Source organism: Mauremys mutica, chromosome 10 (assembly GCF_020497125.1).
Source record: "Mauremys mutica isolate MM-2020 ecotype Southern chromosome 10, ASM2049712v1, whole genome shotgun sequence".
NCBI lineage: Eukaryota > Metazoa > Chordata > Testudines > Geoemydidae > Mauremys > Mauremys mutica.
The window spans coordinates 79,699,436-79,722,916 of NC_059081.1; the positions used below are offsets into that span (position 1 = coordinate 79,699,436).

The 23,481-nt window shown below is 40.2% G+C and overlaps 1 protein-coding gene across 2 annotated transcripts in view; it reads right to left on the reverse strand.

Annotated features, from left to right (window-relative positions):
- Window positions 1-23,481, reverse strand: part of AGAP1 (ArfGAP with GTPase domain, ankyrin repeat and PH domain 1) — a 645,107-nt gene that overhangs the window by 489,728 nt on the left and 131,898 nt on the right. The window lies entirely within an intron of this gene.

A 23,481-nucleotide genomic window follows, 5' to 3' on the forward strand; every position in this document is an offset into this window, starting at 1 on the left:
AACATTTTAACACCAAGAAAGCAAACCAAACCTTTGCAGATGATAGCCCCTATTATGCCTTCAAAACTAAATCAAAACAGAAACTAGATGCATCTATTTCAGTGCTACAATAACCTTAGTATTGGGCAAACCACCTCACCTGAATGCAAAAAATTACTGCAACTTCAAACAAGAAGATTCTGTATTACAGCCACTACCTGTGTTATTAATGTCCCCATGTACTGTAACACATCTAATAGATCATTCATTAGTTGGAACTATGGTGTCCAGAGAGCAAGTGTGAAAAATCAGGACAAGGGATAGTGGGTAATAAGCACCTATTTAAGAAAAAGCCCCAAATATCTGGACTGTCCCTATAAAATCGGGATATCTGGTCACCCTAGTTGGAACCCACTAAAATAACTTCACATGATAGGGTGAATTAAGGTCAGTCATCCTTTCCTTTTGATGTAACCTTTCTTTTTGTAACTTTGTGATTCATTGTATTTTATAGCTCATTTTGCTGCCAGAATAGTGTTTGCACACTTCAGTCACGCCAATGCACTTGGATTAAAAAAAAGCAATTAACAACAGTTTCTACAATCTTTGCTGCTCTACTTCCAGAGTAAGATAAAGCTTTGAAATCTATATGAAGTTTTTCAGAATAATGAAAATGCCACTTCCTCCCCTAAATAGTCATTTGCTATAAGTGCTAGTTACAATACATTTAATCATTTCACTCCACTATACTGCAAACCATTATACATTTAACATTTCCAGACTAATATTTCCAGCTTTTCAGGGCTAAAAGTAGTCCTGAATCATACAGTATTTATGAAAGCACACAATACTTTCACTAGGTAACACAGTGTCACAAAACATTAACATAACACTAAGAGACAAAGTGAGTAAGGTAATATCTTTTATTGAACCAATTTATGTTGGTGAGAGAAGCTTTCAAGATTACACAGCTTAAATTACCTCACCCACCTTGTCTCTCTAATATCTTGGGAGGGACCAACACAACTACACCACCACTTCATACAACCTAACACTAAGACGTTTTAGTGTTCAGCATCATTGGTTATTGCAAAATCTTCCAAAAATAATCCATGCCACAATTTCCACTGTGCTGTACCATGCAAGTAGGCTTCTTACTACAAAGTGGAAGAATCCATTTTTGTCTGCTTTAGATGACAATCTTCCGTGGAACTTCTTTCAAGCACAAATAGTCTACAAGTGTTCTTTCAACCTCTCTTTAAACACACTATTCTTTTCAGCTAAAACACAGCCGTTATATCCCTCATTGACTGTATATTCCATCATCTATGCACAAGTCCCACTCCTTCTCCCCACCAGAAAAAAATAGTAGGACCCAATGCAAAGGATGGCACATGTGAAAAGCTCTTGTCAGGGTAAACATTTATTTACACTTGGAAAGCTGCAGACAGGTTTTGGATTTTGTTACAATGGAATTTATCCTATTTCAGTCTAACCTTATTTCTGTGGGTTTGTTACAATCTACGTCACTTATGAGAGTACATATATTAAAGAGTGGTTCAGTTACCATTCTACACAGAACAAACACAATCCCTTTCAAAGAGACCACCAGTGGTGGATGGACTCATCTGCTGTTCAGACTGACAAGTCATGCATTATTTACCATCCTTCAACTGAAATAAGACTTCTTTTAATGCAACCAAGTTTGCTGGCATTCAAATGTGTATCATCTGAATGTGCAGTCATTGCTCCCCTCCATAACTGACAAAGGAATTACCCCATGTCATTACCAACTTCCCTGGAGCATTCTTGAATATATAGGTATTTCACCCTAACAATGTACTGTAAGATTACCATCGCAGGAATACAGCTTTGTAAACTTTACATTTAGCTTACAGTCCATACATAAAATTATTAAAAAATTGCTGTACATCACGCAGTGAAGTCTAAACAAATGTCACTGAACCAAAAAGTAAGATGTCAAAGGCCCTGTACATACTAAAAGCAAGAAATAACAGGAAAATATTGTTTGCTAAAGGAGTCATTTTCCCTCCAGGAAATTCCTTCAAATGAAGTAATACTATAAAACAAGTTAAATATTTCATAAATGTGTATATCTAATAAATAAAAGCATCACTTCTTTTGGCCTGTTGGCCAAGTTCAAGGGACTTCTACAACCTTCATCAATTTCGTATCTGAGCGCAACAGAAATATTTAAAAATCTATCTCCCTGTGCGGCAGGAAAATGTATCCTTATTTCACAGGTGGGGAACTGATGCAAAGACTGTGGTGTCTGAAGTCACACAGGAAATCTGTGGCATATCCAACAATTGAACTAAAATATCCAAATCCAAGTCTGCTGGCTTCCTCACAGATCCCCCCCTCCTCTACCAAAAATCACGGTGGATGCATGTTCTATCAAAGATAGCCTGCTTTATCTTATACTTGAAGACATGCGGACTCAGTGATCCAACAGGTCTCCTTTAGCTTCTCTTCAAGGACAAACAGCTACTCTACTAACGTTTACTGCAAACTAAACTGCAATACCACCTTAAAATGTTAACACACACTATTAGTCATGATACAAACAATTTTGCCAGCTATATTATAGGCGGATATTAATTGGCTATTAATTTATGAAACATGCATTATATGCTACTTGTCAATTACTCCAATATTGAACGTGTTTAAACAACTATTTTTTGAAGAGGCTTTAACTGCTAAGTATTTTGGTGGGTCTTTTGCCTTACACAAACCAAGTTACTTTGCCATAAGATTAGACTGAAGTAACAACTCATTACACTTGCCTGAATTCTAACTTCACACTCAAGCCATGCTGCACAGGAGAGGCTTAGAACTAGAACACAGCAGGTCAGCCTCAGGTGGATCAGCATAACCATATGAAGGCTTGCCGTGCACCTCTTCAAAACGTGCATTGCCTCTAGCCAGGGTTGTCAGTCTCCCACTTCCAGGCACACAATCGAGTTTAGTTTTAAAGCATTGCTGAATATGAGCCTCTAGCACATTTTACTTTTTGAACATTTAGCATTAATAGCAACATGATCACAACATGAAGTACTGGTCATTGTTAGTGGCCATTACTACAGATACAAACCGTTTCTAGAACTATTTTTAACTTCCTCAGCATCCCAGGTTATAAGAGGTTAATATTTTAAAATCATTTTTAACTTGGCCTTTACTCTCTTCCATTTGAGCCTCTGGGGAGGATTAAAAATGCTCATAAAATTATCCCTTAATAACAATTAAGACAATTTACTCTTTTAAAAGTTGCCAGAAAACCTATTTTTCCATGTAACAGCTCAGAAAGGATATAGCGAATGTTAACGAATATATTTCCAGTCGGCTGCTAGTTGATTATAGATCATTTCAGCTTTAATTCTGAAAGATGCTCTGGGCGGGCAGACTCCTACATACACATGAAGCTCCTAGCAGAAAATCTCTCTCTGCACTTGAGTTGTCTTAACACCTCTTCCAGAAAACACTCTGGCAGACTGCAATCATTCTGAAATTCCCAGTTGTAAGCCACAAGCCAGTTATCCAGACTGCTTCTAAAGATTTGTCATTCATTTCTGTAACAGTGCAAAAGCCACACCCTTTCTCCAATAGAGCATTGTAAAAAAAATAGGCTTTAAGCTGCTTTCAGATGCAAAGGCAAACATCTATTTGTCCTGTTAAATCTGCAACTAGAAACGCCCAGCTGATCTGACAAGATGCCCAACAATGAGCGCCTGTATGGGTTGCATGACCAAACCTATTAGAGATAAACAGGTGACAGAAGAAAACACCACACACTGAATTTCAAGCCAAATGAAAAATTACAAGGACAAAAGGCAGTTGTACTTTAGTAGCAGTTAATTTCCAGACTAGAATGCATTCATAGACTCAGACACTTTAAGGTCAGAAGAGACCATCCTGATCATCTTGTCCGACCTCTTGCACATTGCAGGCCTCAGAACCTCCCCCAACCCAACTCCTGTAGGAGACTCTCAACCTCTGGCGGAGTTACTGAAGTCCTCAAATCATGGTTTAAAGACTTCAAGTTACAGAGAATCCACCATTTACACTAGTTTAAACCTGCAATTGACCTGTGTCCCATGCTGCAGAGGAAGATGAAAAACTCCCAGGGTCTCTGCCAATCTGACACAGGGAAAATTACTTCCTGACCCCAAATATGGTGGTGTTAGACCCTGAGCATGTGGGCAAGACCCACCTGGGAAAGAATTCTCTGTAGTAAGTCAGAGTCCTCCCCATCTAGTGTCCCATCACCTGCCATTGGAGATATTTGTTGCTGGCAGTTGCAGATTGACTATAGGCCATTGTAGGCAGTCCTATCATCCTATCCCCTCCATAAACTTATCAAACTCAGTCTTGAAGCCAGTTAGGGGTTTTTTTGCTCCCACTGCTCCTCTTGGAAGACTGTTCCAGAACTTCACTCCTCTGATGGTTAACTTCAAGTCTAAACTTGTTGACGTCCGTTTACATCCATTTATTCTTGTGTCCACATTGGAGCGTAACTTAAATAACTCCTCTCCCTTCTTGGCATTTATCCCTCTGATGTATTTGTAGAGAGCAATCCTATCTCCCCCAACCTTCTTTTGGTAATCTAAACAAGCCAAACTGAGTCTCCTCTAATAAAGTGGGTTTTCCATTCCTCAGATCATCCTAGTAGTCCTTCTCTGCCCCATTCCCATTCGAATTAATCTTTCTTGAAGATGGGAGACCAGAACTGCACACAGTATTCCAGATGAGGTCTCATCAGTGCCTTCTATAATGGTACTAACACTTCCCTATCTCTACTGGAAATACCTCCCCGATGCATCATAGAAGTACATTACTTTTTTTCATGGCCACATCATATTGGTGGCATATGGTCATCCTGTAATCAACCAAAACACCCAGGTCTTCCATTTTCTCTGTCACTTCCAACTGATAAGTCCCTATCTTAAAGCAAAAATTCTTCTTGTTAGTCCCTAAATGCATGACCTTGAACTTTGCAATATTAAATTTCATCCCATTGCTTTTATTTCAGTTTACAAGCTCATCCAGATCTTCTTGTATGATATTCCAGTCCTCCTCCGTATTTGCAATATCTCCCAACTTTGGATCAGCCACTAATTTTATTAGCAAACTCCCACTTTTTGAGCCAATGTCAGTAATGAAAGTGTTGAGTAAGATTGGTCCCAAGACTAATCCATGAGGAACTCCATTAGTATCCTCCCTCCAGCCTAACAGTTCACCTTTCAGTATGGCCCATTGTAGCCTTCCCTTTAACCAGTTCTTTATCCACCTTTCAATTCTCACATTAATTCCCATCTTCTCCAATTTAACTAATAATTTCCACTGTGGAACTGTATCACATGCCTTACTGAAATCCACTACTGCATTTCCTTTGTCTAAAAAAATCTTATCTTCTGGCACAATCTATCTTTTGCAAAACGATGATTTAGTTGGGTTTGGTCCTGCTTTGAGCAGGGGGTTGGACTAGATGACCTCCTGAGGTCCCTTCCAACCCTGAGATTCTATGATATTGTGTTTTATCCCAGTTACTGTTAAAGTCTATGTCCTTAACTAATTTATCTTTAAAAATGTATTCAAAGACCTTGTATACAATTGAGGCCAAACTAATAGGCCAGTATCACATTTCCTTAAAAACAGCTACTATATTACCAATTCTCCAGTCATAGAGTACGATCCCCAGAGTCTACAGATTCATTAAAGTCCTTGCTATTGGGCTTGCAATTTCATGTGCCAATTCCTTTAATATTCTTGGATGGAGATTATCCAGGCCCCCCGATTTAGTCCCATTAAACTGTTTGAATTTGACTTCCACCTCCAATGTGGTAATTTCTACCTCCATATCCTTGTTTCCATTAGCCACCCTGCCAATACCCTTAAGCTCTTCATAACCTTATTAAAAGCTGAAGCAAAGTATTTGGTTAGGCATTAGGCCATGCATAGATTATCTTTAATCTCCACCCCATCCTTACTGTTTAGCAGTCCCAATTTTTCCTTGTTTCTTTTTATTTTATATAGCTATAGAACATTATAGCATTGGTTTTAATTCCTTTTGCAAGGTCCAGCTCCTTTTGGCAGGTCTCACTACCTCTACACTTTCTGACCTCCAAGAGGTAGCTTTCCTTGGTGATCCATCTCACTTTCCATTCCTTGTAGGTTTTCTGCTCTCTCTTAATCACCTGTTTGAGATGGTTACTCATCCAGCTTGGTCTACACCCTTCCCTATGATTTTTTTCCCCTTGCCCGGGATGCAGGCTTCAAATAGCTTCCACAACTTTGACAAGGTAATTCCAAGCCTCCTCCACATTCAGATCTTTGAGTTCTTCAATCCAGTCCACTTCCCTAATTCCCTTAATTTTTTAAAAGTTAGCCCCTTTGAAATAAAAAAAACCCAGAGTTGCAGATCTATCTTTGTTTATCTTTCCATTTAGTTTAAACTGAATTAGCTCATGATCACTCAAACCAAGGTTGTCCTCTACAACCTGTTCTATGAGGTCCTCACTACTCATGAATACAAGATCTAAAATGTCGTCACCTCTTCTTGATTCAGCAACTATATGGTGAAGGGCACTGCATATCTATTATTCAACAGAAATCTTTCTTCTAATTCTTTTCTGAAAGCTATCAGCACTGCAAGTGGAACCAGACAAATGCACAGGAGGGGAATTGTCAAAGACAAGTATATTTTATGACATTTGGAGGGTCATTCATGACATTCCTTTTGATCTTTTGACTACCCAGGATTATGGTTAAGGAGTAACTAAAAGTTGACAAAGCCAGAAGGGTACGCAGAAGTCACCTATTACAGGACAGGCCCAACAAAAAGTAATAGAACACCACTAGCCATCACCTACAGCCCCCAACTAAAACCTTTCCAGATACCTATCCTATCAATCTACCCTGAAGGACGATCCTTCACTCTCATAGACTTTGGGAGACAGGCCAGTCCTCACTTACAGACAGCCCCCAAACATAAAGCAAATACTCACCAGCAACTACACACCGCACAACAAAAACACTAACCCAAAAACCAATACCTTTAACAAACCCTGTTGCCAACTCTGTCTCCATATCTATACAAGGGACATCATACGACCTAACCACATCAGCCACATCATCAGGGGCTCGTTCAACTGCACATCTACCAATGTGATACATGCCATCATGTGCCAGCAATGCCCCTCTGCCATGTACATTGACCAAACTGGACAGTCTCTATGCAAAGAATAAGTGGACACAAATCAGACATCAAGAATTGTAACATTCAAAAACCAGTAGGAGAACACGTTAACCTCCCTGGACACTCAATAACAGACTTAAAAGTGGCCATTCTTCAACAAAAATAACTTCAAAAACAGACTCCAATGAGAAACTGCAGAACTGGAATTAATTTGCAAACTGGACATCATCAAATTAGGCCTGAATAAAGACTGGGAGTGGATGGGTCACTACAAAAAGTAATTTTCCCTCTGCTGATACTCACACCTTCTTGTCAACTGTTGAAAATGGGCGACATTCACCTGGATTGCATTGGCCTCCTTAGCACTACAAAAGTAATTTTCCCTCCCTTGGTATTCACCCCTTGTCAACTGTTGAGAACAGGCCACTTCCACCTTAATTGAATTGGCTCATCTTACCAAGTGGGGGGTCAGTGCTAATAACGCCCATCTTTTCACATGCTATAATATATATTCTGCTTACTGCATTTTTCACTCCATGCATCTGATCAAGTGGGTTTTAGCCCATGAAAGCTTATGCCCAAATAAATATGTTAGTCTCCAAGGTGCCACAAGGACTCCTCGTTGTTTTTGCTGATACAGACTAACACGGCTACCACTCTAAAAGTTAAATATATCAAGTGATATTTCTAATGCTCATCTTTAATGCAGTTATATCAAGATGAAACTCCCTTCTTAAGCAAACACAGTATAATATAGTACTTTGGATAAAGCTTTGAAATCCTACAACTATCAAGGTATCTTCATTTTTGTCATGACCGTGGGTTTTTTAAACTATTTTAAAAATTCAACACTCTTAATAATGTTAATCATTGTAGAAATTGCCTATCACTACCCTCCATTATATGCATGTTGAAAGTCATGGGATGTTCCGTTCTTCCCTGCTTGACATTTGAAAAGTTACAAAAACTCTACATCATGTAGCTTTTCTTATTCTGTTTCATTGTAATGAGTCCTCATTTTAGATGGATACAGTTTTTTACGCAGTGAGTTGAACTCTTTGAATGTAGCTTTCTTTACATGCCTCTGTTTTGCTTTAGTGCCAGAAGATATCCAACCATTTTAATGCTCTACAATTAAATTCCTTGATTTTGTTAGCACCTGTCACAGCCTTAATGTTGTGTATAATGTGGTACAGTTAATATAGGTTAAACTCTAGAGGCAAAGTATCACTCCAGATAGTTGCCTCTTGGAACAAAGTTCCTTTGTGGAATAAAGGGAAATTAGGTCACCAGAACAGTTCAGGTCAATAAAATGAGATGTGACTTCACTTTCTTTTCTTATCTAGAGATAAAGACAGACTGCTTTCCATCCACTGTTTGTCACTACAAATCAATGTGCAATGAAGGAATAAGAGAAGGCATCTGGATAAGAATAATATTGTGCTGGAGGGTAACAGCAATCCAGAATCTAAACCCAAGCTCTACCTCAAGCCACAGGGTTTTGCATTAAGTCACTGATCTGAGCTCTTGTGCAACTATGCAATCGTCCATTAAGCAAGGCCTCAATTCACTGCAGGCAATTCTTTTGTCTGCAAAAGATTAAATTAAGTTACCCCAACCAAATTCAAGGTACATAGAATAGTGGCTACCAATGAAAAACCAACATTTGCCAAGTCACCTCACTAGTTATTTCCTATTTTCTGTATTAAAAAGTTCAATTCTCCCCATCCTCACTCCCCTTAAATGCTTGGAGAAACAAAATGGTCTTTGCAGCACGCCTCAACCGATTTGGGCTTTTAATATCAAGGGAGGAATGAATGCAGACGTTAAGGTCTCTTATGCAAAATGTCCTGTCAGCAAACCACCTCTTCTGTCTAAATGAGGAGGCTGTAGTGAACATGCTTCTACTGATTACACAGGCAGAGGTAATATCTCAGGAGGGAAGGTCCTAGGCCACCACATTTACATTTGGAAAATTAACTACTTTAGTCCCTTTATAAACCTAACATCAGGAAGAGAAAAAATGCCTCATGAAAATAAGAACTGATAAATATGCTGACTCCATTACAATTTCATTTATGAAAGATAAAAAAAATCTTAGTAAGGTATTCCAAACCTTTATTTTTATCCAAAGCTCTTAGCTGAGAAGGCACCATTTAATGCAATACAGATCTAAGAAACTAAACAATGCTAGTGTTTCCTTTTCAAGATACAAGTGCTTTTGAACTTCAAACAATGGTTGTCCTCTCTAATAGTACAGTATATAATTATAGTGGCTATTAAACTGTACGGTATAGTAAGAGTTTAATTTTTTTTCCTTTAAATTTCAAAGTGTGGATTTTTATGCTTTTTTCACTCCCATTTATGTCACGCTTGTTACCAAGGCTCATTCCCTTAATAAAGATACTGCTCACATATTCCATTTCCTCTTCTTTCCATTCATTCTCATGTTTAATAGGCCATAACCAGTTATGACAATGGTTATAATGTCACAAACAATTATGGCAGCTTAATACAATGTAGGTGCAAGTAAGCTTATTTGACTGTAAGTTCTCTTTAAACAACCTCTACTAAGGGGGAGAGTTATGAAGGTGTTTGAAAAGTAATGGATTTATATTGTTACATTTTAAATGTTGATGGCTGAGCAAGACATACCATCTAATATTTATTTATTTTTTAAATGGAACCAAGAATAGTTTCTTTACAAGGAAAAAGAAGAAAATCTTAATGTTCTTCTGCAGCAGCATCCTTTTAATTTTTGTCCTCAAGCTTCTGCAGCCAGCATGATTAACACATTTTGCCTATTCCTCTTTCTGTTCCTCCTCATCAGCCTACAATATCCTGACTGCAATCAGGTCTATACTGAAATAACAAGCTAACCTTAAGGCTGTCTTCTCACTAGACAGTTAATCTTAACCAAAAGGAGGAGATCTGTATGAGCTCTTTCTCACTGTGATGATTTTTTTGAAGGAAGCCTATCATCTTTGATGTCAGAAGACTTGTGAAGCAGCATAAGGCATCAGCCTATCAAAGTAAAATAACATGTAGAATGAGTATTTAAAAAATGCATAACCCGTTTTATTCAGATTTTTAAATAAATAAAAACAAAGGTTTTAATCACAAAACATATTCTATGTATCTAACAAAGTTCACTGAGAGAATAATCCAGTCAACAGTAAGAATGCTGAAAAAGAATTAACACGTGAAACAATAGAGTGTACTGGCTATACATATTCTTGCGGTGGCCTCAGAATCTTATCGAAACAGCTGGCTGCATAATGCTATTTGGTAGATTTTTCAGTAAAAAGGGTAAAATAAATTAAGGTTTATCTGCCACCTAATTAACTCTTACAATGTTTAAGTTTACCTTACTCCATGTCACCTCCCTAGATCTTTTGGATACGGAATTTTAAAGACACCTTTGAAGAGCCTAGAGATTAGTTTTCCCCATTTTGTACATTAGTTAGTTCAAGTGAGGCAATCTACACAGTGAAGAAGAAAACATGAGATAGTTTGTCTACAAATTAATAGTTGAGAAGGGTTACTCAGACTTTAAGGTCAAAAGGAACCATCATGATCATCTAGTCTGACCTCTTGCACATTGCACGCCACCAAACCCTGCCCACCCAATCCCATAACAGACCCATAACCTCTGGCTGAGTTACTCCATGTTACCTCTCTAGATGTGAGCACAAATGAAAAACGTACATTTTCAACTAAATTTAATATCAAGCAGCAAAGAATCCTGTGGCACCTTATAGACTAACAGACCTTTTGCAGCATGAGCTTTCGTGGATGAATACCCACTTCTTCGGATGCAAGTGAATACCCCACTTCTTCTTGCATCCGAAGAAGTGGGTATTCACCCACGAAAGCTCATGCTGCAAAACGTCTGTTAGTCTATAAGGTGCCACAGGATTCTTTGCTGCTTCTACAGAACCAGACTAACACGGCTACCCCTCTGATATTTAATATCAAGTAATTCTCTGCAGAACTATTAAATAGAATTAAGTTATGCTTTCCAAATATTTGAATTCATATGTTTTGTACACACTAATATGCATGTAATGAAAAGCAACAAACAATGAGAGAATACACCTGTACGCTCTTACAGTACTCCTGGGGGAATTCTGCACCAAAAAATTAAAAATTCTGCACACAATCTTTTAAAATTCTGCAAAGTTCTACATTATATATTTGTCAAAACAACAATATAATCATACCAGTTTCAATTATTTTGGTAATTTATTTCAAAATACCTGTCAGCAAGTATGTCTGGAACAATATAGACAACAAAAGAGATTCAGGATTTTTTTTTTTTTTTTTTTTTTACACAAATAGATTCCTTGCTAGGCATATTAATACAAAACTGTGTAATAATTAATCTAAACTACAATGCAGAAACATATTTCCTGCATCCCCCAGAAGCAGCGCAAAGGTTTGGGGGAGTCAGAGGTAACGGAGAAGCTGAAGGAGAGGGAAGTAATTGCTGGGAAGGAGTCTGAGAATGGACCTGGAGAGTTATTTGGAATGGGTGGAAATAGTATGGAACGGGGGAGGGGGGAGGGGTTGTTAGGGAGCCTCTCTCTTGCAGACTCTGGCTGATGCCTAGCCTCGCGCATTAAGTCAGGCACTTCTGCCCCTGTCCCCATGTGTGTCTGCACCTCCCCCTCAGCCCCATGTGGCATAGGCGCCAACTTCTTCTGGCACCAGTGGGTACCTGACCCTCCCTCTGCCCCCGGCCTCGCCCCGACTCCACCCCACCCCCTCCCGCCCCATTCCAACCCCTTCATAGACTCAGACTTTAAGGTCAGAAGGGACCATTAAGATCATCTAGTCTGACCTCCTGCACAATGCAGGCCACAGAATCTCACCCACCCACTCCTGTAACAAACCCCTAACCTATGTCTGAGTTACTGAAGTCATCAAATCGTGATTTAAAGACCTCAAGCTGCAGAGAATCCTCCAGCAAGTGACCCGTGCCCCATGCTGCAGAGGAAGGTGAAAAACCTCCAGGGCCTCTGCCAATCTGCCCTGGAGGAAAATTCCTCCCCGACCCCAAATAGGGTAATCAGCTAAACCCTGAGCATGTGGGCAAGGCTCACCAGCCAGACACCCAGGAAAGAATTCTCTGTAGTAACTCAGATCCACCCTATCTAGTGTCCCATCACAGGCCATTGGGCATATTTACCACTAATAGTCAAAGATCAATTAATTGCCAAAGTCCCCACCCCAACTCCACCCCCTTCCTGCCCCTATTCGACTCCTTCCCCAAATCCCCGCCCCAGCGCCACCTCCTCCCTGAGCATGCCACATTCCCGCTCCTCCCACCTCCCTCCCAGCACTTGCTACGGCTGTTTGGCAGCGGCAAGCGCTAGGAGAGCGGGAGGAGCGGAGACACGTTGCGCTTGGGGAGTAGGCATAGGCTGAGGAGGAGGAGGAGGAGGTGAGGCAGGGGGTGGAACGGGGAACTTGGCTGCCGGTGGGTGCAGAGCACCCACTATTTTTTCCCCGTGGATGCTCAAGCCCCAGAGCACCCACCGAGCCGGCGTCTATGCCATGTGGCCCTGCACCCACATGTTCCCACGTGGTCCTGCACCTCCACTCCCATTCAGACTCTGGCTCAATGCTGTCACCCAACTAGCTCCTGTGCCCGACTAGTCCTTCTGAATCCCAGTCTGAGACCCATCAGCGGCCCTATGTGTCCTGCTCTTTCCATCCCCCACCCCATATCCCATGTCTCCTTACCTGGCCCCGTGGGCAGAGCACTGTCCCTCCCTATCTGGAGCTGACTGCCCTCTGTTTCGGGGCCTCAGAAGCCCCTGGTGGGCCAACGATGTAGTTGCTGTGCTTCTCCAGCAGCATCTATTTTCTACGGGGGGGGGGGGTGAGGACATGAATTCTGCACATGCGCAGTAATGGGGAATTCCCCCAGGAGTGTTATAGATAAGTGTGTATAGATTTATACAACAGTAATATTTAGTAGTATACAAAACACATCCACATTCTGAAACTGAACACTAATCAAGAGAAAAGCTGCTTACAAAACATCTAAGTTAGAATTTTAGAAATAATTCATCTCTACTTACCAGATAAGGTTCCAGCAATTAATCACATTCCAGCAGAAATAATTTTCTATTGTTTTCAAAAATCACATCTGTTGTGCTAAGCCTATGACTTTGTACTAAACACACAAAAACATGCCTTTCAATGCATTACAACAATAGATTATGATCATGGGCACTGAAGATACGGGGCCAAATAGCCATTGCTCCCATTTTTAAACAGGGGGCATTGGCCCCCACACTTTTGAGACTCTGAACTTTATCTTGGGGGGTTGGGGCGGGGAGGGACAGACACAGATTCCTGAAATATTGACCTTCTACCCCTACAAGGTCCTGCACAAATGGTGTGCAGAGAAGTTACTTTCATTTCTCCTTCTTTGTTCTGAGTAGTTGTAATCATGGCAACTGAGAGTCATCTGGCTTTACAAGTGGGATAAAAAAAATCAGTCCCGATACGTTTTGGAAAATGAACATTTTGCTAAAATCGACTATGATTTTTAGAGTTTACAGAATAGTGTGTTACGGTAAAATTCTACCAGTACTCATTTGGGCTGACCTTCATAGCTCACAAGTGGCAGTGATACATAAGTAATTTTCTATCAAGCTCATACCAGTAATACCTCCTATGACACACCACACCACCATGCACTCCATATGGCTATGTAGTTGAGAGAAAGATCTCAATGTATTTATAATATGTATATTATTTGTATTACTGTGACACCTAGGAACCCTAGGCATGGAACAGGCCCTTGCTGTGCTACGTGTACACAAACAGAACAAAAAGATGGTCCCTGTCTCCAGGAGCAAGTGTAAGAGAAATGGACAGACAGGGGAGTACAAGAAAACAATGAGCCAATACCGGTTAGTATGATATGTCTCAGCACACCACCAGCAGCCTAACCACTGTCAAGTCATTGTCAATTTTTTGGTAAGCATCCTGGCAAAAGAGAATTCTGAAGAAGGATTTGAAGGTGAATAATGAAGTAGCTTTGCAGATGTCTAAGAGGCACCTCCCAAGTGTATGTAATCAACTTATCAGGACAACATACGTACTGCTAGTGAGCTAATGTGCACAAAGGAAAGTATCTTGGTTTGGTCTTCAAGAAAGATTATGTCAAGTCTAACTTAGGGCAACGTATTTAACTTTGAGGCCAAGCTTTATGAGTGTTCAATCCTTAATTGAGTTCAGATTTTCACAACAGCTCAGCTTCTTTTTTTTAAAAGAGCTGTTGGTTGCCGAACATGTTTGGAAATCTGGATTTTTAAGTTTTAATAGTTATCAGTCAACCATAGTGTTTTCTATACTAAATGAGGTATTTTTATATTTCCAGTTAATATTAGCAAGCAAACAAAGTATTTTAAGCAGTACTTGAAACTTGAAAGTGTTTTAGACCAAACCATTATCAGTGTAATTCTTCCAATCCAAGCTTTCATTCCCCCTGTATTGCTTTTATACTATACGTATTAATGTAACAGAAACCTGAGTTATAACAGCTACCTCAGTTATAGAGTTTCTAACCCTTCATTTACCACACACACAGTCTCACACTTGCAGCTGTGTCCCTGGCTCTGCTCTCTGCACACGTGCAGAAAGAGGATTCCAGCAAGCATTCTTCCCCATTGCTGCCCACCTTTTCTTTGGGCTTAAACAAACAAATAAAACGCTGCCATACAAAAGCATGTGGGTTATACAGCTATACATGCGCACAAACTGTGTAGGCTAATATAGGTGTATATAGTGGGTGACCTTTTTCATATGCTCTGAGCTTTCACTAATTCTACTCTCACTGAAATAAATAGGAGCATTACACTGTTGGAGCAGAATTAGGCCAACACAGGGTTTTTGAAAATTCCCCTCAGGGTGTGATACTCAGTACGTACAGTCTAGAGATATCATGGGTCAGCTAACACATTGAACACAGCCAGGGCAGTACACAGAAGAGCCAGCTGCGACTCCCTCATTCTGATGCTTGGATTTACACTGGCTCTAAAGCATGTTTGTTAGCTATGGCCACCCAGCACCATAATATAGTAGCAATGTGGCCACATCCATCCAGTCCCTTCTGAGCGTACGCGTTCACAAGGAATAGAAGCTGTGTGGGCTATTGTAAGACTGTCAGATATTAGCTGGTTCCCCTGGGTGATAGGAAACTATAATTTTTCAGCCATTTGCTCTCCCTAAAACCAAGAGAAACTGATTCCATAACGTTTGCTACAAAAATATATACATGTAACATCCATAATCATGTGTACAAAGGTTCTAACCCACATGAGTCTAGGACATTCACATTAATCAAGTTCTGAAGTCACAAACAAGTTATGCCTATCAGCCCACATGGGCACTATTACATGCTTTTCTACTATACTATCCATTTTATAAAGCTTTTAGTCGTGTACATTTTTTAAAATGCTATTGGACTATTCATGTATCCCCAACAATTCTATATATAGGCATGTGATGGGATATACTGGGCCCTATGAGGCCCCCTGCTGAAGGCCTCATGGTCCTACCACACCCTGCCCAGAAAAAGGAGCAGTGAAGGTGGGTCCTCCAGAACTGCCTAGAAAGACTGCAGGGAAGCAGCCAACCCAGGCGCAACAGGCTTGGTTAAAAAGAGCTGCTGGGCCTGAGCTGTTCAGTTAGTGGCTGGAATCAGAAGAATGAAGGAGGATTAAAAGGCAGTGGCAACTCCACAGGGAAAGAGACTGAGGAGAAACCCTACTCAGGCAAATAGAGGGCTGGGATACTCCCCCGACACAGAGGCCTAGGAGAGAGAACCCTGATTAAAAAGGCAGCAGAGACTATTACAAGCTCTCCAGACAAAGAGAGAGAAGAGAAGATCCTGAGAAGTCAGGCAGAAACAGATAAACTCTCCAGGCAAGGAGGCCTGGGAAATATCCTGCTCAAACAAGGAACAGACAGACTCCAAAAAGGTGATGGGCCAGAGAAGGAAGCATCCCAGGAAATGCAGCAGCTATTACAGAAAGCAGCACATGGCTGCTATTTATAGGGTCCCTGGGTTTGGGACCCGGAGTAGTGGGCAGGCAGCCCCCACCCTGCTGGCCACTGGTGAAGCGGCCTAAGTCACAAGAAGGAGCTAAAAGCATTAAAAAGCCTGAGAAAGGGGCTGGAATTTAAACAGGCCTAGAGACAGGGCTGAAGACAATGAAGAGGGTCAACCATTTGTTGGATTTTGTTACCCTGGAAGGAGTGTGTCCATTTTAGACTGTGTGACTTAGCAAGACCCACCTGACTAGGCCAACAGCTGACAAGGGTGCGGTGAGCAGAGTGTGCACGCAGGTTCACACCCAACTGACAGGAGGAACTCACAGGAGATAAGTGTCCCCCATCACAAGGCAATCACACCATGATGATGGGCACAGTCGCATATAATGGATATAATGCAGATTGAGCATACCACTTGTCTAGGCCCAAGGAGGCACTTGGATGGTTTGTCTGGGGCTGTTCCTGTAGGGCCAAGCCTCACTGCCAGATCTACAGGGGTATCAGTTGGCTGGAAAGCAGATACAGCAGACATGCCTAAAAAGGGTAAAGAAAATAGCAGCCGCCAGAGTGGGAGAAAGTCTGGACTGTTGGCCTGCTTCTGGTGGAAAAGGACAAGTTTGAGATATTTAACTTGTAAGTTGAAAAGTCTGTTATAGACCTGTACAAATATTAGAAAACTTGCTTATTCTATAAACTATTCAACCTACCAGAGAGGAAAAGCCTACCTTGTGATATTACACATTATTATGCAGTTTAAGTGAAATCCACTGAAATCCTATCAGAGTCCTTTTGCTGATCTAAATTCAGGTGAATTATCAGTTATTCTCAATCAACATGCTTCATTTAATTTAAATAAACGTCAAACAAGAAAAAAACATGAAAAGCAAGAGAGACTTTAAAAATTAAGTTAGATTAAAAGTGAACACCCACTTGCAAGCACTTCTTCCATCCACCTTTTAGATAAAGGTTACAAACTAGTGCACATTTTCGCTTACAAATACACCAGCTTACGGATTGTCAAAATTATGTTATGCATTGGCTTAGTTTTATTTTACTACAGACCACGGCTCAATATTATTAAAAATGTGGATATCTGAACTGCAGAAGTTAAGACCTCCCATATGGTATCAATATCAAACCAAGTCCTTTTTCTGGCCTAGTCTTGTATCATTTTAAAAATCACTATCCTGCCTGGAATGGGAGTACTGACTAATACCATAACCACCACACTACTTGAAAACACGTCATTACTGCAATGACTTCAGTTTTCACTCACCTTGAAGGGCCCAAGGTTATTTCTGAAGCTAGGCTTCTAATATACACAGTGGCATAGCATTGATCCACTCCCTCTCCCCAGACCCCAAAACATTTCCCATTTAATTCCATCAATATGGAAAAGTGAGATATTTAGCACAAATTTCTTACATTTTAAAAAAAAACTGATTGGAAAATTCACTTCCTTGCTTTTGCCATTTTAGTTCTAAGGCTAAGCAATCCCAGCTGTCCAGGAAATACCATTGTAATGAACACATTTAACATGGAAGAATCAATCGGGACTTCTGTCAAAAGGTTTCACATACTGTGAACAGGCCAGAAATCAAAACGCTACATTAGAAAAATTTTATGCTTATGAAGTAAAGCCTCTCTCAACCTTCTTTTATGACTTCATCACATTCAAAATTGAAGCACAGAACTATGTATGTAGATAAATATCACAAGAATAGGAAAGAACTGTCAGAATGAATCAGGCTGACTTCACAATGGTAGACACAGAAGATAAAAAGAAATAACCCTTATCACTGACTCTTTCTACACAGGTTTTGGTTTAGAGCAAGTTAAAATAAGTGGTGGTCAGGAAAAACATTTAAAATCAAAGCAAAAGCCATTCAAATAAAAAAAATTGTTTCTCCAAATGAAAAACAAAATTACTCATTTTGCTGCGCATTTTATTTTTGGTCATCTTTCTTTGACCTGGATATCTCACCAAAATATTCTAGTTAGCAGGCTACTTTACCCTATTTCATCCCAGGTGGCTGGGGGTTGGCTCCCCATCACCTTTTCTGCTTGGCTGATGTTGCTAAATTAACAGAATTCTCAACTGCATAAGAAAATCATGGCTATTGCTGCTACATAGTAGATTAAATATGAACACTATGTTCAATAATTTCCTCTGGACTGTAATATTCTTTACCTAGCATTTTAGTCATTACAGCAGAGACTCCAGAGAGAAAGCCCAAGAGCTCCAGCAGCATTGCATTCATACACCCTGGCATAACTCAGCTTTCCTGCTTGGGCATTAAGAGAATTTTAACTCTGAAGTGCATATCTGTGGTCTGCTCTTCCTTGAAAAAACCTTGGATTAGATGTTAACTGCATGTTTAGGATTCTCTCCCCCTACCCGCAAGGCCATATTTTTCAAGGTATTTAGATGTGCTCAGCATTGCAGTGTCTAACTGATTTAGGAGCCTAAATCTCACTGTGAAAGATTTAGGCACTTAAGAGCCTACAAAATTAACGAACAAGTACTTTGATAAAATTCATGCAAGTCTGCAATTCAAGTGTTTAAGTATATACACTTGTAAAACCAATGCAGAAAAGACTGCTTGTATGATTCTACATTTTAGCAGGGCGTTAGACTGATGACCCTTGTGCTCCCTTCAAAACCTATGGTTCTACGATGACCCTTCTGTAAAGATTTCCTTTTTTCAATCGGTTAGAGTACCTTAAAACTCCCTGTTCTATGCTGTGTTTTCTTGTCTTCCACTTTCCTCCCTCAATGTCAAATCCATTGCATTATAATTCCTTTCAGGCAAGCTAGAATTAGCACACCCTTTCTCATTAGCTAGCATTTTCCAGTCTTTGTTCATTGGCAGAATCACGGTCTGGTTGATTACTCCACTACTTTTCAGTAATATTGCCTTGCAAGGGTGTTGTTTCATTTGAAAGCTGTTTTCTGTCTCACAGATGAAGCCAGATCAGAGGAACTCCTGGCCAAAACACACAGGGATCTACTAGTTCAATCAACATGCTTCAGTTCATCTAATGAATGAGGTATGGTAGATAACATGGTTTCACAATCAAGTATTTGCAAAGTAGGAAAGAGCAGTATTTAGTAGAAAGTAGTATTCCATGGTTCTATGTTTGTTCTCCCAACAACTGAATGTCAAATAAGGTACTCGGTTTTTGTACACTTTGCTTTCTGGAAAATAGGTGTAATACTTCCTATGTAACAGGAGTATTGAGAAGCTTAGTGTATGTGAAGCAATAAGATCACTAGGTGACACATACAATACAGAAGTGGCTATAACTGTACTTATTGTTTTTTTACTTACTAATCAAGGCCACCCAGGGTGTACAAAAGAGGGAGTTTGCCCTAGGCCCCCCATTTGAGAGGGCTCACAAAACCAAGTGGTGACGTGACCAGGTGTGCGGGGTCTCTGCCATTCAGGTTTGGCTCAGTGGCCCCTCTGTCATGATGGAGGCAGGCGGGCCAAACCTAAGAGGCACTGCAATCCCACAACGCCACTCACTGAAACTTGGCCTGGCAGCCCCTCCGTCGCAGCCAGGCCAAACCTGAGTGGTGTCGCAATGCTCGAAGAAGGGGAGCCAGGCCCAGCCCAGCAGGACAGGAGCCAAGATACTGCTGCAGGATGAGTGTGGTGCAAGCTCACCCTCTAGCCCACCTTCCCTCTCAAAGGCCGACCCTCGGTGGTCATTGTTTTTGAAGGGGTGGGGGCTCAGTTTCAGATTTTGCCCCAGGCCCCTTGAAACCTCTGTACAACCCTGAGTAAAATAGAAGAGAAACTTCAAATCCTTCTAAGAGTGACAGCTTGGAATCAAGGGGCAGGTACAGTTGAGCTAACTGAAGCTAAGACTCTGAGTCCAGAAATCCTCCCCCCAAGACTCACTGTATGACCTTGGGCAACCAATCGAACCTCTGTCTCCCAGTTACTCTATTTGTATAATAGGAGAAATGTCTAACCAGTTTTATGAAGCGTTTAGAAGTCAGAAAATTGAGAAATGCTATTCCTGGGCAACCCTACAATAATTCAGTAACTGAACAACATTTCAGTATGCAGCATTCATATATGGCGAGTGGGACAATAATGTTAATTTCAATTTTTCAAGACATTCTGGATCTGGATAAAGAATTAAAATTCTGTTAGTTACCACGTTTCAAAGACAAACTCTGAGCTAGTTAAATATCACACACACCAACTTTACTGTGAGTTCTCCACTAGTTGCCCTTCATAAATTCATAGTATAAAAGCAAAACTCTTATAGATTTGAGCTAGATTTCTTGAAAATTTCCTTCCACCCACAAAATATTACATCGTTTAGAGTGTGTAACAACCAGTCCCATACTACATATAAATGCAGGTCAAGCCAGAAATGATCACAAGGGATATGCTAACATTTTCATAAGCAATAAAAAAATGGCCTCTTTCCAAATAGCTGTTAGTCTATTATTCATTCCATGCATGCAGCTAGGGGAATGAGGACACATCTCTTAGCTTTTATGCTTTATCTAGCCACACTTTCAATATCTTTAGAGTTGATTCAGGGAAGCTATAAGCTAGTTTGTAAGATGTAAAGAAGGATCTTTTAATTCAATGGGCCTGAAGACCAGGTTTAAAAGGGCTCAGATTATATTTCATCAGTATTGCTTTGCAGAGAGGAAAGCAATTCTCAGTATTTCTTGAGCATCTTCTTTTTAGCGTGCATGCATACACGCAGAGTACCAACTGAGAGAACACGTGCAATGGCACCTAAGCTGTCCATTATCATAACCACTCTAGTCAACACAGTTCAAGAAAGGATATTTAAAAATAAATTCCTGGCATAATTACAGAAATTTACTTCACATCTGGTCTACATTTTAACAAAATGTTTCATCTGCAACACCATACAGATCTATTCCCACCAGAGTTTTCCTCGGTTACGCAGGTTTGCTTCCATGTCATTGTATCGGGTGAAATTTTAATGAAAATTCCTACACTGACATTTCACATTAAAGATCATATTTCTGCATAAATTACTGTTTTTGTACCTTACAACTAAATACAGGAATTATAGGGAAAAGCCACAGTTCACTAGGACAATACTAAAAGTGGAAAATATTGGCAATTCCAAAGGGGTTCGTTGTTGGTTCTAGAGTTTTCCTTCTTTCTAAAATGGCTGCACTTAAGGAATTGAGCTGGAAAACTTTTCAAACAAAAAAAAGCAAGAACTTTAATTGCTGCAGAATTTGTACTAACATTTTATTTAAAACAAAAACAAAAACAAAAAAAAGTGGAATGTTTCCAGTGTAAATCTGTCAAATACCTCACATAAAATTTATGTTACCAACGTCTAACAGATGTTTTAAACAGACAACATTATTAATTAAATCAGTAGAGGCTCTATAATGAGACCCTGATGTTGACATTTCATTCTAGAATACTCATAGCTGCTGCAATTATTGTGTAATCTGATTAAAAACTCGTATAGAGCCACTCTACTTAAGGTGACTGAGCTTTTCTGTTTTGGAGGAACATCATCACTTAGTATGCCTAAAAGAAAACAAAGAATAAAGAAAAGATAGAAAAACAGATGAGCTTCCTGCTTCCTCACAAAATAACAAACACTTGTGCTTATGTAAAGTCTTGCATAAGGTATCAGCAGAATTTTCTCACTATTTATTAACTTGGCCTGAACACAGGTATATCCAACTCTAAACTTTTGCTAGATTTCGAACTCATTACCCTTCTTCAAACCAAACTCAGGTTTTTAAAAGCAGAGGGTAGCAGCAGCAATTTTTTTTGGTGGTGGTTTTTTTTGTTTAAGGGAGCAGGGTATTTAAGTGTTGAAGAATGCACTTGTAACTGCCCAGCAAGGCAGCTTTCTGAACTCTCTCAAAGGAATTGTTTTTGGAAACGGACTGTAAAAGCATTGCTTTCAAAGGCTGTAAGGAGGTGTTTGAAGCCCTACTGACAGAGCAGGTGTGGCAGTTAGAAAAATTAATCCTGTGAGAAAAAGACAGTGCAAAGCATGCCAGACATCCCTTGGCTGGGGAACACCAACAGCACTGGAAATGCTGGTATTGCACAACAGGATAATAGTATTCATAGTTCTAGGCGATAGGGAAATACTTGCCAGTGTTTCGAGTATAAAAGGGAATTAGTGGGAAAGGAATAAAATGTGAATTGTGATGAGCAAAGAATGAGCCCAGAACACAACAAAAAGAGAACAGGCCATATAAACAGGGATTCGTATATCTGGCATGGGACAGTGGTGTGAGGCTGGCAGCATGGCCTAAAGCAATCTGCTGCATTACTGTAATAAAGGTGAGGAAACGGTGGGCTGGGCTAGGAGACAAAACATGCACACACCCGAGGGAGGCTAAAGTAATGCAGCTGCAAGGCTAACTGATTCTCAGGCTGCCCTAAACAGAGGGTCAACAGGTTCCGACTATTCCAGACTGTTCATTTAAAGTCCCAGCAGTACATTTTAACTCGAACCCTGTTGAGCATAGCAGCAAGCCTAGAGCTGTCCTTTGAGGTGGCAGTGACCAGGGGTCAGAGTGCAGTGCTAATGCAGTCCAGCAGGAAGTATCTGAACTCACCAAAGAAAAGTTAAAAGCCAAAGCTGCCTCCAGTCGTAGAATGAGCCGATCTAACCCACAAGCAATTTCTTGCCCACATACGAATATCTAGCTTTAATACTCAATTGTTTTGGCATAGAGACACTTGCAGTTTTGGCAGCTGCATATTTTCACATCTGTATGTAGACGCTTACAGACCAAGCATAGCAGATGTTCCTAAGATGGTTTGTTAATTGATTCACTCATACCTATGTAATATACATTATGATTCTGTGTTACAAAGTTTATTCAGTTATACTTTCTCCTACAAATTCAGTTCTGAATGAATTCCATCAGAAGGTAAGTGAGAAAGCAACATATAATGTTTTCCCATTACCTCATCCCCAAGAGGCAATCAGCAGGCATTTACTTTGTCAAGTAGCATCAGTAAAGTAGCCAACAGCAGTGGAACAGTCCTCCACTTGCACAATACACACCCACTAACTTTATCAGAAACAGCACCACCTCAGACTGCGTCCATTTTTCTGTATGATGTAACAACTAGTTAATATGATTGCAGGTCTCAAGTGGTAAAACCCGTTACAGATCTTGCTTCATGTCCCCACTCCCTCATTTAATTTACGTAATG